Source organism: Schistocerca cancellata, chromosome 11, assembly GCF_023864275.1.
Source record: "Schistocerca cancellata isolate TAMUIC-IGC-003103 chromosome 11, iqSchCanc2.1, whole genome shotgun sequence".
Lineage (NCBI taxonomy): Eukaryota > Metazoa > Arthropoda > Insecta > Orthoptera > Acrididae > Schistocerca > Schistocerca cancellata.
The window spans coordinates 82944389-82962188 of record NC_064636.1 but is presented as its reverse complement, the minus strand read 5'-3'; the positions used below and the strand labels follow the sequence as shown (position 1 = coordinate 82962188).

General features: G+C 46.7%; 1 protein-coding gene across 1 annotated transcript in view; it reads right to left on the bottom strand.

The window, feature by feature from the left end:
- The window catches only part of LOC126108235 (uncharacterized), an 839799-nt gene that overhangs the window by 572649 nt on the left and 249350 nt on the right, over nt 1-17800 (bottom strand). The window lies entirely within an intron of this gene.

Genomic DNA, 17800 nt, shown 5'->3' with positions numbered 1-17800 from the left:
TTGTCAAACCAGCTATAAAATGTAAAACCCCGGTCTTATATTGATATAAAAATTTGTTAGATTTTGTTCCATCTCTTACAGAGCTAGTTTGGCAACGCATGAACCTGTGTTCAATGTATGCCGCCTTTAGATATGAACTATACGTTTTTCGCATAAATTCAGTAATTACTAATAAGCCTGGCTAAATATTGCACTTATTTTTAGGTTAGAATATAAATTTTCTTTTGTATTGTTACAGAATCTGAAGATGGTCATTGTACGGCCGAAACCGGTTATGACTCTGTCATAAGAATGTGATTGCGTCTATAAATAAACAAAAATTTTTTGTAAAATAATCATTCACTAACTCCATTGACAAAATGTCGTTTTTTCCAAAAAAAAAAGTTAATAAAACGTACTTTTGTATTAAAGAGTAAGTACACAATGTAAAGTCATTTTATCTCATTAAGGTTAGAAAGACTTGATTCAGAGATCGACTACTACATTTGTCTTTGCTGTTGGAGAATTAAGTCGCTTACATGTTCAGACCCATGAAGTAGCTGTTGTACGTATTTTCTGTTACAATATATGGTAAAAAGTGAATTTTCCCTCTTCTTATTCAAAACCTCCCCCCACCCCCCACCCCTGCCCCTCCTGTGGAAATATTTGAAGTGAGTTCAGTAGAAGATCGCCCATATGGCTTTCTTTTGTCGTAATTGCGCACAGGCGGCCATTACGTAGACTTTGATTAAAATATTAAATATATCAGGTCCTCAACTTAACGTAATAAATACTTACACTGATAATAATTTTCAGGCACTAATATTCGTAAAATTAATTTTATCAGAATTTTTACGGAATTGCATGGATAGTAGGCAACAACTGTGCACAGGCGGCCATTGCGTGGAACTTGATTAAAATATGAAATATAAGGCCCTCGAGTTAACATAATAAATACTTTGAATACTGATAATAATTTTCAAGCACTAATATTTGGAAAGTTCATTTTACCAGAATTTTTACGGATTTGCTTCATGATATCTTTGAGTTTGTAGTTAAATTTTTTTCTGTCAAGGAAATTCTTAATCTAAAATGAGGCCAGTGTGATAGCTATGAAATTATTTGTCGTGAGTGCAAATCCTTTCGCAACGTAGGTAGTTTTATCAGCACTCTCTTTGCAACCCACTAATTTAAGGGGCAGTAACTGTTATAATTTCACACTACTTGTGACTATCTTTCAGCTAGCCGCGAGTTGGGATAACGTAATTAAACAATTACAAGCATAACTGTACCCATTTTTACTAACATTTGCGTATGTGTAGGAACCTTCTTCTTGATTATGGTCGGCGTATATGTAAGCCGCATTTACGACCGTGCAGAATTATACGCGACGCCAAAAGCGTATTAAGTATCCTTTACCTTTGTCCCAAAAATCGCGACCATATCTTTCATTAAAATCAAAACACTTTATGGGATACTTCCTAATATCGGGCAACAGCCTTGCCGCAGTGGATCCACCGATTCCCGTGAGATCACCGAAGTCAAGCGCTGTCGGGCGAGGCCGGCGCTTGGATGGGTGACCATCCAGCCGCCGTGTGCTGTTGCCATTTTTAGGGGTGCACTCTGCCTCGTGATGCCAATTGAGGAGCTACTCGACCGAATAGTAGCGGCTCCGGTCAAAGAAAACCATCGTAACTACCGGGAGAGTGGTGTGCTGACCACACGCCCCTCCTATACGCATCCTCACATTAGGATGACACGGCGGTCGGATGGTCCCGGTGGGCCACTTGTGGCCTGAAGACGGAGTGCTTTTCCTTAATAATGAGCCGGACCTGCTTTTGCCCGATGTAGTGTAGCAAATCCACGTTGTATCGACTCAGTAGATCGAAGTCCCCTCCAGAAATACGAGGTGCATTCAAGTTCTAAGACCTCCGATTTTTTTCCTCCGGACTGGAAAGAGATAGAAACATGCGCATTGTTTTAAAATGAGGCCGCGGTCATTGTCAATACGTCCCAGAGATGGCAGCACCGTATGGCAGATGGAATTTTACCGCCAGAAGCGAGAATGAGAACTGTTTTAAATACTTAAAATGGCGACGTTTTCCTTACTTGAACAGCGTGCAGTCATTCGTTTTCTGAACTTGCGTGGTGTGAAACCAACTGAAATTCATCGACAGTTGAAGGAGACATGTGGTGATGGAGTTATGGATGTGTCGAAAGTGCGTTCCTGGGTGCGACAGTTTAATGAAGGCAGAACATCGTGTGACGACAAACCGAAACAACCTCGGGCTCGCACAAGCCGGTCTGACGACACAATCCAGAAAGTGGAGAGAATTGTTTTGGGGGATCGCCGAATGACTGTTGAACAGATCGCCTCCAGAGTTGGCATTTCTGTGGGTTCTGTGCACACGATCCTGCACGACGACCTGAAAATGCGAAAAGTGTCATCCAGGTGGGTGCCACGAATGCTGACGGACGACCACACGGCTGCCCTTGTGGCACGTTGCCGAGCAATGTTGGCGCGCAACGACAGCACGAATGGGACTTTCTTTTCGTCAGTTGTGACTATGGATGAGACGTGGATGCCATTTTTCAATCCAGAAACAAAGCGCCAGTCAGCTCAATGGAAGCACACAGATTCACCGCCATCAAAAAAATTTCGGGTAACCGCCAGTGCTGAAAAAATGATGGTGTCCACGTTCTGGGACAGCGAGGGCGTAATCCTTACCCATTGCGTTCCAGAGGGCACTACGGTAACAGGTGCATCCTACGAAAATGTTTTGAAGAACAAATTCCTTCCTGCACTGCAACAAAAACGTCCGGGAAGGGCTGCGCGTGTGCTGTTTCACCGAGACAACGCACCCACACATCGAGCTAACGTTACGCAACGGTTTCTTCGTGATAACAACTTTGAAGTGATTCCTCATGTCCCTACTCACCTGGCCTGGCTCCTAGTGACTTTTGGCTTTTTCCAACAATGAAAGACACTCTCCGTGGCCGCACATTCACCAGCCGTGCTGCTATTGCCTCAGCGATTTTCCAGTGGTCAAAACAGACTCCTAAAGAAGCCTTCGCCGCTGCCATGGAATCATGACGTCAGCGTTGTGAAAAATGTGTACGTCTGCAGAGCGATTACGTAGAAAAGTAATGCCAGTTTCATCGATTTCGGGTGAGTAGTTAATTAGAAAAAAAAAAATTGGAGGCCTTAGAACTTGAATGCACCTCGTACTCAGCCATGCTGCCTGCCTCTAAAGCTGTCTATAACGGCAAAAGTGTTCTCGGTGCAGGATATTGTGCACGAACTCTCTCGATTACGTCCCATAAATGTTCGATGGGATTCATGTCGGGCGATCTGGGTGGCCAGATCATTCATTCGAATTATCCAGAATGTTCTTCGAACTAATGGCAAACGACTGTTACCTGTTGACATGATTTCATCGTTTGGGAACAGGATGTCCATGAATGATTGCAGGTAGTCTCCAGATACTCAGCATAGCCCTTTCAAGTCAATGGTCAGTTCAGTTGGACCGGAGGACTCCGTCCATTCCTTGTGAACACAGCCCACACCATTACGGAACCATCACCAGCTTGCACAGTGCTTTGTTGACAACTTGGGATCTCCCCCACACTCGAACCCTACCATTAATTCTCATGCAGTCTAACGCACAGCTTTATGGATTGCGAAGGAGTGCCTGGTCCCCGGCAGTACTTGTGTCGACGTGTGGTGAGCCCGCCAGTCTGTGGATGGTTTTTAGGCGGTTTTCCATCTGCCTCGGCGAATGCTGGTTGGTTCCCCTTATTCCGCCTCAGCTGCACTGTGTCAGCGATTGCTGCACAAACAAGTTCTCCACGTACGCGTACACCACCATTACTCTACCACGCAAACATAAAGGTTACACTCGTCTGGTGTGAGACGTTCCCTGGGGGGGTCCACCGGGGGCCGAACCACACAGTAACCCTGAAAGAGTGGTTCGGTGTGGGGCGGCGGAGGGGTGAAGTGGACTGCGGTAGTCGTCGTGGGGTTGTGGACCACTGCGGCTGCGGCGGGGACGGAGCCTCTCCGTCGTTTCTAGGCCCCCGGTTAACATACAATACGAGGGGGGACCCAAAATAAACCGGATTGTTGTCATAAAAAATTTACTGATGAACCTTTTTACTTCAGTCACCTTCAAAATACTCTCCATTACATGCGATACACTTGCCAAGTCTCTTTTTCCCACTGTTGGAACCATGTTTGGAACTCTTCAAGTTTGATATTGTCCAGTGCCCTTTGCGAAGCTGTTTTTACCGCCTCCACATCGTCATAACGCTCCCCGTTTAGCGGTTTTTTTCATTCGTGGAAACAGGAAAAAGTCGCACGGGGCTAGGTCCGGCGAATACGGAGCGTGGGGAACGACAGACCACCTCTGAGATGCCAAATAGTGGGTCACTCGTAAGACCGTGTGTGCTGGAGCGTTGTCGTGATGGAAAAACCTGTCACCTGATCGCCAAAGTCCCGGGCGTTTCCTCCTCACATCCTCTCGCAGACGCCTTAAAACATCCAAGGAAAAGTGCTGGTTAACAGTCTGTCCAGGGGGTACGAATTCCCGATGCACAATTCCACGAGCATAAAAAAAGACAATTATCATCATCTTCACATTTTGACCTCACTTGCCTCGCTTTTTTGGGTCTGGGAGAGTTGGGAGTCCTCCACTGGCTTGACGCTTGCTTGGTTTCTGGGTCGTACCCGTAACACCAACTCTCATCCCCTGTAATGACTTTGTTCAAGGATTTTGGATACGTGCAATCTCTGTTTCCAAGTCCTGACACACATTCATTCGGATGGTTTTTTGCTCCTGTGTGAGAAGGCGCGGAGCAAGTTTAGCAGCAACACGTCTCGTGTGCAAATCCTCACTCAGAATCCGCTGGCACGAGCTCCAACTGATTCCTGTCTCTGCTGAAATTTGGTCGATCGTTTGGCGACGATCCTCGTTGATCTTTTGGCGGGCCTTTTCAATGTTCTCCTCATTTCGCGATGTTGAAGGGAACGAGCTCGGCCTTCAACACACATCTCACCACGTTTAAAGCGACCAAACAACTCGAAAACCTGTGTGCGGCTCATAGCGTCCTCCTGGAAAGCTTCCTGAAGCATTTGGTGTGTCTCCGTTGCAGTTTTTTTTTAAGCAGGAACCAAAATTTCACACGCACTCTTTGTTCTTTTATAGTTGCCATAACGACTTCGCAGAGGTAACCCGCCAACAGTCAGAGAAACACAATTAGTCCAGTCAAATAGCAGATATTCCTTGCAAAAGGTGGGGTAGAAGAGTTAATTTTTTCAAACTCGTTCATATGGTCGGAAAGATTAGAAAACCGAGTTTTGCCAACAAAATTTCGCTTGAGAAAACTTTCTGCAGTCAAAGAACTTGGAAAAATTCGGCCTTTTTTCAGTTTTTTCAAAATGTCTCAGTTTTCTTGCCCCTATCGCTTTAACGTCTAGTTTCTTTTTTAAAGAGCATAACATTCTCTACAAATTTGATTCTTGCCATTTTTTTCTAGTCCCAATATCTAAGGTGCTACAGCGCCTCAAAAAATACCAATTTTTCAAATGGTTCAAATGGCTCTGAGCACTATGGGACCTAACATCTGTGGTCATCAGTCCCCTAGAACTTAGAACTACTTAAACCTAACTAACCTAAGGACATCACACACAGCCATGCCCGAGGCAGGATTCGAACCTGCGACCGTAGCGGTCACGCTGTTCCAGACTAGAGCGCCTAGAACCGCACGGCCACATCGGCAGGCGCCAATTTTTCAAATTTTGAGCATACACAAATAACAGTGTTCAAAAATTAGGTAATTTGCCACTTTGCTCGAATTTTGAGAAATTGGCATTTTTCGACACGCTGTAGCTCCTTAGATACTGGGAGTAGAAAAAAATGGTAAGAATCATATTTGTAGAGAATTTTGTGCTCTTTAAAAAAGAAAATAGACGTCAAAGCGATAGGAGCAAATGAAAGTGAGATATTTTGAAAAAACTGAAAAAAGTCCGAAATTTTCGAAGGTTTTTGACTGCAGAAAGTTTTTTCAAGAGAAATTTTGTTGGCAAAACTTGGTTTTCTAACCTTTCCAACAATATGAACGAGTTAAAAAAATAAAATCTTCTGCCCCACCTTTTGCAAGGTACAGGCTTTTTTTTCTGACAGTTTCACTGGAGTAAATACCACACTTGCGCGTTCAGCTCTACACTGACGCCGTCTGCACAGCTGTTTCATGAAGGTCTCTACTAACACCATCTAGCGTGAGAACCCTGCACTACGTCTACGAGTGGCAGCGCCCCCGGAGACCGGTTTCTTTTGGGTCCCCCGTCGTACAATACCATTAACTATTACCAAATGAAATCGGGACTCATCTGACAAGGCTAGGGTCTTCCAGTCGTCTAGGGTCCAACTGATATGGTGACACAAGCCCAGGAGAGGCGCTGCAAGGGATGTCGTGCTCTTAAGAAAGTCACTTGCATCGGTCATCTGCTTACAGTAGCTCACTAAAGCTAAATTTGTCCGCACTGTCCTAACGGATACGTTCGCCGTACATCTCGCATCGATTTCTGCGGTTATTTCACGCAGTGTTGCTTGTCTGTTAGCACTGACAACTCTGTGGAAACGCCGCTGCTCTGGGTCGTTAAGTGAAGTCCGTCGGCCATTGTGTTGCGCGTGGTGAGAGGTAATGCCTGATATTTGGTGTTCTCGGCACACTTTTGACACTGTGGATCTCGGAGTATTGAATTCCCCAACGATTTCCAAAATCCAATGTCCCATGCGTCTAGCTACAACAACCATTCCGCGTTCAAAGCTTGTTAATTCCCGTCGTGTGGCCCGAACCACCTAACAAGGCAACCTCCCCATCGCACCCCCCTCAGATTTAGTTGTAAGTTGGCACAATGGATAGGCCTCGAAAAACTGAACACAGATCAATCGAGAAAACAGGAACAAGTTGTGTGGAACTATGAAAAAAATATGCACAATATACAAACTGAGTAGTCGATGCGCAACGTAAGCAACATCACAGGCACTTATGAGCCAAGGAGCCCCGGGTCCCACTTCCTCATAGAGCCGCCGCGCGTTGTTGCGTATGGTGGTCTTTAGGGGGACGATATCCGCTTCCTCGTGGAGAGTGACAATTTTCGTAAGTGGCGGGTAGTGCAGGATCCGATTCCTCTAGGATGATTGGGGGAACCGGTTGTCGGTGCCAGCGGCGTCCCGTGGTTACAGTGAGCGGCTGCAGAACGAGAGGTCCTTGGTTCAATTCTACTCTCAAGTGAAATGTTTAATTTTTAATTTTCAGACAATTATCAAAGTTCAGGCACTCACACATAATCAACTTCGCTCTCCAAAACTCCAGGACATGTTCAGATTTGCTTGGACATATGCAGGATTTGACGGTCTACGCACGGAAAATTTTGAAAACGTTAAACAGGGAAAGCAGTGCGACTGTGAAACTGTTGCATTCATTTGTTGCAGTTTATGTGACAAACTCTTATGTTTTCATCACTTTTTTGGGAGTGATTATCACATCCACAAAGAAACCTAAATCGGGCAAGGTAGAAGAATCTTTTTACCCATTCGCCAAGTGTACAAGTTAGGTGGGTCGACAACATATTCCTGTCATGTGACCCACATACCGTCAACAGTGTCGTATAGAATATATCAGACGTGTTTTCCTGTGGAGGAATCGGTTGACATATGACCCTGCGATCAAATATTTTCGGTTCCCATTGGAGAGGCACGTCCTTTCGTCTACTAATCGCACGGTTTTGCGGTGCGGTCGGAAAACATACACACTAAACTTATTACAGTGAACAGAGACGTCAATGAACGAACGGCAGATCATAACTTTGCGAAAATAAAGAAAGAAAAATTTTTCACTGAAGGGAAGACTTGAACCAAGGACCTGTCGTACCGCACTTGCTCACGCTATCCAGGGGACCACGGCGCTTTTAAGCTCACGTTTTCCTGTGATGTTGCATATCTTGCAGATGGACTACTCAGTTTGTATATTTTGCTTATTTTTTTCATAGTTCCACACAACTTCTTCCTGTTTTCTCCATTGATCTGTGTTCAGTTTTTCAAGGCCTATCCATTGTGCCAACTTATAACTAAATCTGAGGGGGATGCGATGGGGAGGTTCCCTTGTAAGTACAAATGACAGCTTGGCTATTGCCCTGCTGTTTTATACCTTGTGTACGTGATACCCGCCATTGTTTATGAGCATATCGGCGTCCCATGGCTTCTATCATCTCAATGTAATCTCCCCATCCAATCATCCGCATTCGTCTGTAGCACCACATTTCAAAAGACTGAATTGGGCTCGTGTCTGAACTATTTATCGTCACGTTTCACTTCCGTGTGTAAGTAATGGGTCTAGTGACCTGATTTTGGCGATTAAGGAGTGAGCAACTTAATAATGTTACGCAGTTGACTGTAGCCTACAGTACGAGCTATCAAGAGCAGGTTTGTTTACAGTCTTAGTGGTTCAAATGGCTCTGAGCACTATGGGAGTTAACATCTGAGGTCATCAGTCCCCTAGAACTTAGAACTCCTTAAACCTAACTAACCTAAGGACATCACACACCACCATGCCCAAGACAGGATAAGAACCTGCGACCGTAGCAGTCTCGCGGTTCCGGACTGAAGCGCCTAGAACCGCACGGCCACCGCACAGTCTTAGTGCTATGGAGTCTTGTTCACCGGTACTTTTCACATTTGCTCACGTTAATGAACACAGAAAATCGAAATGTTGTTGGTGGGGTTGGTTGCATAGGGTGACACTTTTAGCCGTTCACCAGTGTACAGGGTGATTTCCTGACGATGTTACAAACTTTCAGCGACGATGGAGAAGAAAAATGTATCAATTTGACGTAACGAGTCGAAAGTTATGAGCGAAAACCGTTCCGATATGTCTGACTGTGGAATACGTGTATCGGTAAATGTCGTTACTACGAATGCAGGGGAGGTAACTTCCAGAGGTGGTGGTAGTATGGACCGAAACAAATGAAAAGGGCTCTAAATCAGGTACTGAAAACTTATGAGCACACGTCATCTTGCGTAGGGTGAAACACATCTCTTCTACTGAAGACGTCCCCGTAACTCTTTTTAAACGTATGCCCTTCGGAGCCCTTGTTTAGTGAACATTTTTTTCTTACTTTAGTCCATACAACCATGTAAACCAAAGAGCCTGAAGTAGAAGAGATGTGTTTCGGAGTACTGAAGATGAACAAGTATGCATTCAAGACACCTTTTCCGTGTTGTTTTGGTGCGTCCTACTGCCTCTGAAAGTTGCCTCCCCTTCAGACTTAGCAACAACACTACCGCCATATGTATTCCACTTTCAGAAGTATCAGAACCAATTTCGTTTGTTAACTTTCGACTCCGTCAGTTTGCAGACAAGGGTCTCTTACCTGCAACTGATGCATTCATATTTCTCCATCGTCTCTGAAAGTTTGTAACCTCATCACGGAATCACCGTTATATTCCTGTAGCATGAGGCAAAGTAATTCGACTACAATTCTTTTCCCATTATTATATTAATAACATATTTTCAAGACACTTTTCTTCCCATTTCCCGTGGTCGAAAAGATATACAAATAATCAATCACTCGAAATTCTATTATTAGTTAAAAATTAACTCTCTCATTATTTCCAGCACGCAGAATTAAATATCCTGTAATCCCATCACCGAACTGCACTTTTCAGTGGTTTTCTCGTAAGGGTATTTCAGAGTCCTTGAAGTCCAATGCAGCGTGTAAGAAAGACAGATATAGTCTTACATCCCCCGTTCCCCTGTACAATGGTGCTACTCCGTACCGTGGTACGTAAGACAGTATTCCTAGAAAACGCTGCCAGCTATAGAATGCTGAAAGCAACTATTGTGTGTGATACTTCCCTCGCGAGCGTTTCAGCACAATGGATGCAACATCTCATTAATCTTCATTTTCGCCCCCACAAGTGTCGCGGATAATTCACGTTGTTGCTCGCGCGTTGGCTACGTACGTTGCAGATCAATAGTTCTAGACATGAACGGGCGATCTGCAGACTTTAAAAGATAATAGAGTGTTGCTTTGCAGTTAACAAGCAAATGAGTCTATTCACAGGGGTGCTTATAATGAGCAGGGCGGGCATAAATCGGCATTCGAATTAGTGAGCTCGCACGCAGGAGCAACCGTACAGAACCTGCATGGTGGTTATCTACATCTACATCTATATAGGTACACCACAAGACACAGTAAGGTTCATGTCGGATAGTGTATCACTACTTGTCATTTCACTTCCTGTTCCACTTGCGAACAGAGCGAAGGAAAACGACTGTCTACACTCCTGGAAATGGAAAAAAGAACACATTGACACCGGTGTGTCAGACCCACCATACTTGCTCCGGACACTGCGAGAGGACTGTACAAGCAATGATCACACGCACGGCACAGCGGACACACCAGGAACCGCGGTGTTGGCCGTCGAATGGCGCTAGCTGCGCAGCATTTGTGCACCGCCGCCGTCAGTGTCAGCCAGTTTGCCGTGGCATACGGAGCTCCATCGCAGTCTTTAACACTGGTAGCATGCCGCGACAGCGTGGACGTGAACCGTATGTTCAGTTGACGGACTTTGAGCGAGGGCGTATAGTGGGCATGCGGGAGGCCGGGTGGACGTACCGCCGAATTGCTCAACACGTGGGGCGTGAGGTCTCCACAGTACATCGATGTTCTCGCCAGTAGTCGGCGGAAGGTGCACGTGCCCGTCGACCTGGGACCGGACCGCAGCGACGCACGGATGCACGCCAAGACCGTAGGATCCTACGCAGTGCCGTAGGGGACCGCACCGCCACTTCCCAGCAAATTAGGGACACTGTTGCTCCTGGGGTATCGGCGAGGACCATTCGCAACCGTCTCCATGAAGCTGGGCTACGGTCCCGCACACCGTTAGGCCGGCTTCCGCTCACGCCCCAACATCGTGCAGCCCGCCTCCAGTGGTGTCGCGACAGGCGTGAATGAAGGGACGAATGGAGACGTGTCGTCTTCAGCGATGAGAGTCGCTTCTGCCTTGGTGCCAATGATGGTCGTATGCGTGTTTGGCGCCGTGCAGGTGAGCGCCACAATCAGGACTGCATACGACCGAGGCACACAGGGCCAACACCCAGCATCATGGTGTGGGGAGCGATCTCCTACACTGGCCGTACACCACTGGTGATCGTCGAGGGGACACTGAATAGTGCACGGTACATCCAAACCGTCATCGAACCCATCGTTCTACCATTCCTAGACCGGCAAGGGAACTTGCTGTTCCAACAGGACAATGCACGTCCGCATGTATCCCGTGCCACCCAACGTGCTCTAGAAGGTGTAAGTCAACTACCCTGGCCAGCAAGATCTCCGGATCTGTCCCCCATTGAGCATGTTTGGGACTGGATGAAGCGTCGTCTCACGCGGTCTGCACGTCCAGCACGAACGCTGGTCCAACTGAGGCGCCAGGTGGAAATGGCATGGCAAGCCGTTCCACAGGACTACATCCAGCATTTCTACGATCGTCTCCATGGGCGAATAGCAGCCGGCATTGCTGCGAAAGGTGGATATACACTGTACTAGTGCCGACATTGTGCATGCTCTGTTGCCTGTGTCTATGTGCCTGTGGTTCTGTCAGTGTGATCATGTGATGTATCTGACCCCAGGAATGTGTCAATAAAGTTTCCCCTTCCTGGGACAATGAATTCACGGTGTTCTTATTTCAATTTCCAGGAGTGTATATGCCTCCGTATGAGACCTAATTTCTCGTATCTTATATTTGTGGCGCTTACATGCAGTGTATGTTCGCAGCTATAGAATCGTTTGGCAGGCAGCTTCAAAGTTTCTGAATAGTGTTTCCGAAAAGAACGCCGCCTTCCCTCCAGGAATTCCCATTCAAGTTGCCAAACCATCTCTGTAACACTTGCGTTTTCTTCGAATCTACCAGTAACAAATCCAATAGCCCGCCTCTGAATTGGTTCACTGTCTTCCTTAAATCCGACCTCGTACAGGTCCCAAACTCTCGAGGAATACTCGAGAACTGGTCGCACTAGCACCCTATGTGTGGTTCCATCACTCCGACCTGGTACGGTTCCCAAACTCTCGAACAGTACTGAAGAACTGGTCGCAGTAGCGTCCTATGTGTGGTTCCATCGATCCGACCTGGTACGGACCCCAAACTCTCTAGCAGTACTCAAGAACTGATCGCACCAGCGTCCTATGTGTGGTTCCTTCAATCCGATCTGGTACGGATCCCAAACTCTCGAGCAATACTCGAGAACTGGTCACACTAGCACCCTATGTGTGGTTCCTTCGATCCGATCTGGTACAGATCCCAAACTCTCGAGCAGTACTCAAGAACTGGTCACACCAGCGTCCTATGTGTGGTTCCTTCAATCCAACCTGGTACAGATCCCAAACTCTCGAGCAGTACTCAAGAACTGATCGCACCAGCGTTCTATGTGTGGTTCCTTCAATCCGATCTGGTACGGATCCCAAACTCTCGAGCAATACTCGAGAACTGGTCGCACTAGCACCCTATGTGTGGTTCCTTCAATCCGACCTGGTACAGATCCCAAACTCTCGAGCAGTACTCAAGAACTGATCGCACCAGCGTCCTATGTGCGGTTCCTTCAATCCGACCTGGTACGGATCCCAAACTCTCGAGCAGTACTCAAGAACTGATCGCACCAGCGTCCTATGTGTGGTTCCTTCAATCCGATCTGGTACAGATCCCAAACTCTCGAGCAGTACTCAAGAACTGATCGCACCAGCGTCCTATGTGTGGTTCCTTCAATCCGATCTTTTACGGATCCCAAACTCTCGAGCAATACTCGAGAACTGGTCGCACCAGCATCCTATGTGTGGTTCCTTCAATCCGATCTGGTACGGATCCCAAACTCTCGAGCAATACCCGAGAACTGGTCGCACTAGCGTCCTGTGGTTCCTTCAATCCGACCTGGTACGGATCCCAAACTCTCGAGCAGTACTCAAGAACTGGTCACACCAGCGTCCTATGTGCGGTTCCTTCAATCCGACCTGGTACGGATCCCAAACTCTCGAGCAATACTCGAGAACTGGTCGCACTAGCACCCTATGTGTGGTTCCTTCAATCCGACCTGGTACAGATCCCAAACTCTCGAGCAGTACTCAAGAACTGGTCGCACCAGCGTCCTATGTGCGGTTCCTTCAATCCGACCTGGTACAGATCCCAAATTCTCGAGCAGTACTCAAGAACTGGTCGCACCAGCGTCCTATGTGCGGTTCCTTCAATCCGATCTGGTACGGATCCCAAACTCTCGAGCAATACTCGAGAACTGGTCGCACTAGCACCCTATGTGTGGTTCCTTCAATCCGACCTGGTACAGATCCCAAACTCTCGAGCAGTACTCAAGAACTGGTCGCACCAGCGTCCTATGTGTGGTTCCTTCAATCTGATCTGGTACGGATCTCAAACTCTCGAGCAATACTCGAGAACTGGTCGCACTAGCGTCCTGTGGTTCCTTCAATCCGACCTGGTACGGATCCCAAACTCTCGAGCAATACTCGAGAACTGGTCGCACTAGCACCCTATGTGTGGTTCCTTCAATCCGACCTGGTACAGATCCCAAACTCTCGAGCAGTACTCAAGAACTGGTCGCACCAGCGTCCTATGTGCGGTTCCTTCAATCCGATCTGGTACAGATCCCAAACTCTCGAGCAATACTCGAGAACTGGTCGCACTAGCGCCCTATGTGCGGTTCCTTCAATCCGACCTGGTACGGATCCCAAACTCTCGAGCAATACTCAAGAACTGATCGCACCAGCGTCCTATGTGCGATTTCTTCAATCCGACCTGGTACGGATCCCAAACTCACGAGCAGTACTCAAGAACTGGTCGCACTAGCGTCCTATGTGTGGTTCCATCAATCCGACCTGTTACGCATCTTAACTCTCGAGTAGTACTCAAGAACTGGTCGCACTAGCCTCCTATATGTGGTTCCATCAACCCAACCTGGTATGGATCCCAGACTCTCGAGCAATACTCAAGAATTGGTCGCACTAGCGTCCTATATGTGGTTCCTTGAATCCGACCTGGTACGGATACCAAACTCTCGACCAGTACTCAAGAACTGGTCGCATTGGCGTCCTGTGTGTGGTTCCATCGATCCGACCTGGTACGGATCCCAAACTCTCGAGCAGTACTCAAGAACTGGTCTCACTCGTGTGTGTGGTTCCTTCAATCTGGCCTGATACGGATCCCAAACTCTCTAGCAGTACTCATGAACTGGTCGCACTAGCGTCCTATATGTGGTTCCTTGAATCCGACCTGATATGGATCCCAAACTCTCGAGCAGTACTCAAGAACTGGTCGCACTCGTATGTGTGGTTCCTTCAATCCGGCCTGATACGGATCCCAAACTCTCTAGCAGTACTCATGAACTGGTCGCACTAGCGTCCTATATGTGGTTCCTTGAATCCGACCTGGTACGGATCCCAAACTCTCGAGCAGTACTCAAGAACTGGTCGCACTAGTGTCCTATATGTGGTTTCTTCAATCCGACCTGGTATGGATCCCAAAGAATCCAGCAGCACTGAAGAATAGGTCGCACCACAGTCCAATATACGGTCTCCTTTACAGGTGAACACTTTCCCAAAATACTCCCAATAAACCGAAGTCGGTCATGCACGTTTCCTACCACAGTTCTCACATGATCTTTCCACCTCATATCGCTTTTTAACGCTACACCGAGATTTTTAAACGACTTGACTGTATCAAGCAGGACAGTAGTAATACTGTATACGAGAAATTACAGGCTTCATCTTCCTACTGATCAGCATTAACTTAGATTTTCCACATTTAGGGTTAGCTGCCATTCATCGCACCAACTGGAAAATTTGTCTAAGTCATATTTTATGTTCCTACAGTCACTCAATTTCGACACCTTACCCTACACCAACACCTTTGTGAACATATCATTTCTGAGAACGCATGCTGTTACAGCGTGATTACCTGTAGATGCCACATTAATGCAATAAATACTCAAAATGATGTCCGTCAACCTCAGTGCATTTGGCAACACGAGTAATGACATTCCTCTCAACAGCGAGTAGTTTGCCTTCCTTAATGTTCGCACATGCATTGACAATGCGCTGCCGCATGTTGTCAGGCGTTGTCGGTGGATCACGATGGCAAATATCCTTCAACTTTCCCCACAGAAAGAAATCCGGCGACGTCAGATCCGGTGAACGTGCGGGCCACAGTATGGTGCTTCGACGACCAATCCACCTGTCATGAAATATGCTATTCAATACCGCTTCAACCGCACGCGACATGTGCCGGACATCCATCGTGTTGGAAGTACATCGCCATTCTGTCATGCAGTGAAAAATCTTGTAGTAACATCGGTACAACGTTACGTAGGAAATCAGCATACATTGCACCATTTAGATTGCCATCGATAAAATGGAGGCCAATTATCCTTCCTCCCATAATGCCGCACCATACATTAACCCGCCAAGGTCGCTGATGTTCCACTTGTCGCAGCCGTCGTGGATTTTCCGTTGCCCAATAGTGCATATCATGTCGGTTTACGTTACCGCTGTTGGTGAATGACGCTGCGTCGCTAAATAGAATTTCTCTTGTGCTCAGTGGTAGAACTGTACACGACGTTCAAAGTCGTCGCCATGCAATTCCTGGTGCATAGAAATATGGTACGGGTGTAGTCGATGTTGATGCAGCATTCTCAACAGCGACGTTCTTGAGATTCCCGATTCCCGGGCAATTTGTCTGCCACAGATGCGCAGATTAGCCGCGACTGCAGCTAAAACGCCTACTTGGGCATCATCATTTGCTGCAGGTCGTGGTTGACGTTTCACATGTGGCTGAACTTTTTCTGTTTCATTAAATAACGTAACTATCCGGCGAACGGTCCGGACACTTGGATGATGTCGTCCAGGATACCGAGCAGCACACATAGCACACGCCCGTTGGGCATTTTGATCACAACAGCCATACGTCAACACGATATCGACCTTTTCCCAGTTGGTAAACGGTGCATTGTAACACGGGTAATGTATCACGAAGCGAATACCGTCCGCACTGGTGGAATGTTACGTGATACCACGTACTTACACGTTTGAGACTATTACAGCGCCATCTATCACAAAGCATCTATCACAAGGCGTTCGATACAGTTCCCCACAGTCGTTTAATGAACAAAGTAAGAGCATATGGACTATCAGACCAATTGTGTGATTGGATTGAGGAGTTCCTAGATAACAGGACGCTGCATGTTATTCTCAATGGAGAGAGGTCTTCCGAAGTAAGAGTGATTTCAGGTGTGCCGCAGGGGAGTGTCATAGGACCGTTGCTATTCACAATATACATAAATGACCTGATGGATGACATCGGAAGTTCACTGAGGCTTTTTGCAGATGACGCTGTGGTGTATCGAGAGGTTGTAACAATGGAAAATTGTACTGAAATGCAGGAGGATCTGCAGCGAATTGACGCATGGTGCAGGGAATGGCAATTGAATCTCAATGTAGACAAGTGTAATGTGCTGCGAATACACAGAAAGATAGGTCCTTTATCATTTAGCTACAAAATAGCAGGTCAGCAACTGGAAGCAGTTAATACCATAAATTATCTGGGAGTACGCATTAGGAGTGGTTTAAAATGGAATGATCATATATTGTTGATCGTCGGTAAAGCAGATGCCAGACTGAGATTCATTGGAGGAATCCTAAGGAAATGCAATCCGAAAACAAAGGAAGTAGGGTACAGTACGCTTGTTCGCCCACTGCTTGAATACTGCTCAGCAGTGTGGGATCCGTACCAGATAGGGTTGATACAAGACATAGAGAAGATCCAACGGAGAGCAGCGCGCTTCGTTACAGGATCATTTAGTAATCGCGAAAGCGTTACGGAGATGATAGATAAACTCCAGTGGAAGACTCTGCAGGAGAGACGCTCAGTAGTTCGGTACGGGCTTTTGTCAAAGTTTCGAGAACATACCATCACCGAAGAGTCAAGCAGTATATCTCGCGAAGAGATGAGGAAAGAATCAGAGAGATTAGGGCCCACACAGAGGCATACCGACAATCCTTCTTTCCAAAACAATACGAGACAGGAACAGAAGGGAGAACCGATAGTGGTACTGAAGGTACCCTCCGCCACACACCGTCAGGTGGCTTGCGGAGTATGGATGTAGATGTAGAAAGCGAAAAATGTGGTCCAACTAAAACATTCATATTTCTTTACGTACTACACGAATATGTAATAAAAAATGGGTGCTCCTATTTTAAAAAATCTAGTTGATATCCGTTTGACCTATGGCAGCGCCATCTAGCGGGCCAACCATAGCGCCATCTGGTTTCGCACTTCAAGCTAGACGAGTTTCGTTCTTTGTAGTTTCTTCGTTTGATGCTTATTTCGTGAGTTATTTGGCCCGGTCACTATCAATGGACCACCCTGTATAAGGTGCGACGACTAAAGATCAGTTCGTTCACGGTGGATGCACGCCAAGTCCAATCGCTTCCGGGAATCCCAAATGGCGAAAAAGGGTTTCATGGGTGAGTGACGCTACGCTAGTAGCGTGAACTAGCTGGCTGTTTGGGTCGTATGGGAAGTGTGCTCGGATGACCGATTGTGTCTAAGCAACCGCTCGCGTTAAGTAGGAGATCCGGATTTGGGTTCCGATCCAGCACAAACTGTCATCTGTTGCCACTGGTTCATTTCAAATCCCAAATATGGCTAACGTCTTTGGAAACCTTTAAAAAGCATATTACATCATTTTTCTAGCTTCAGTG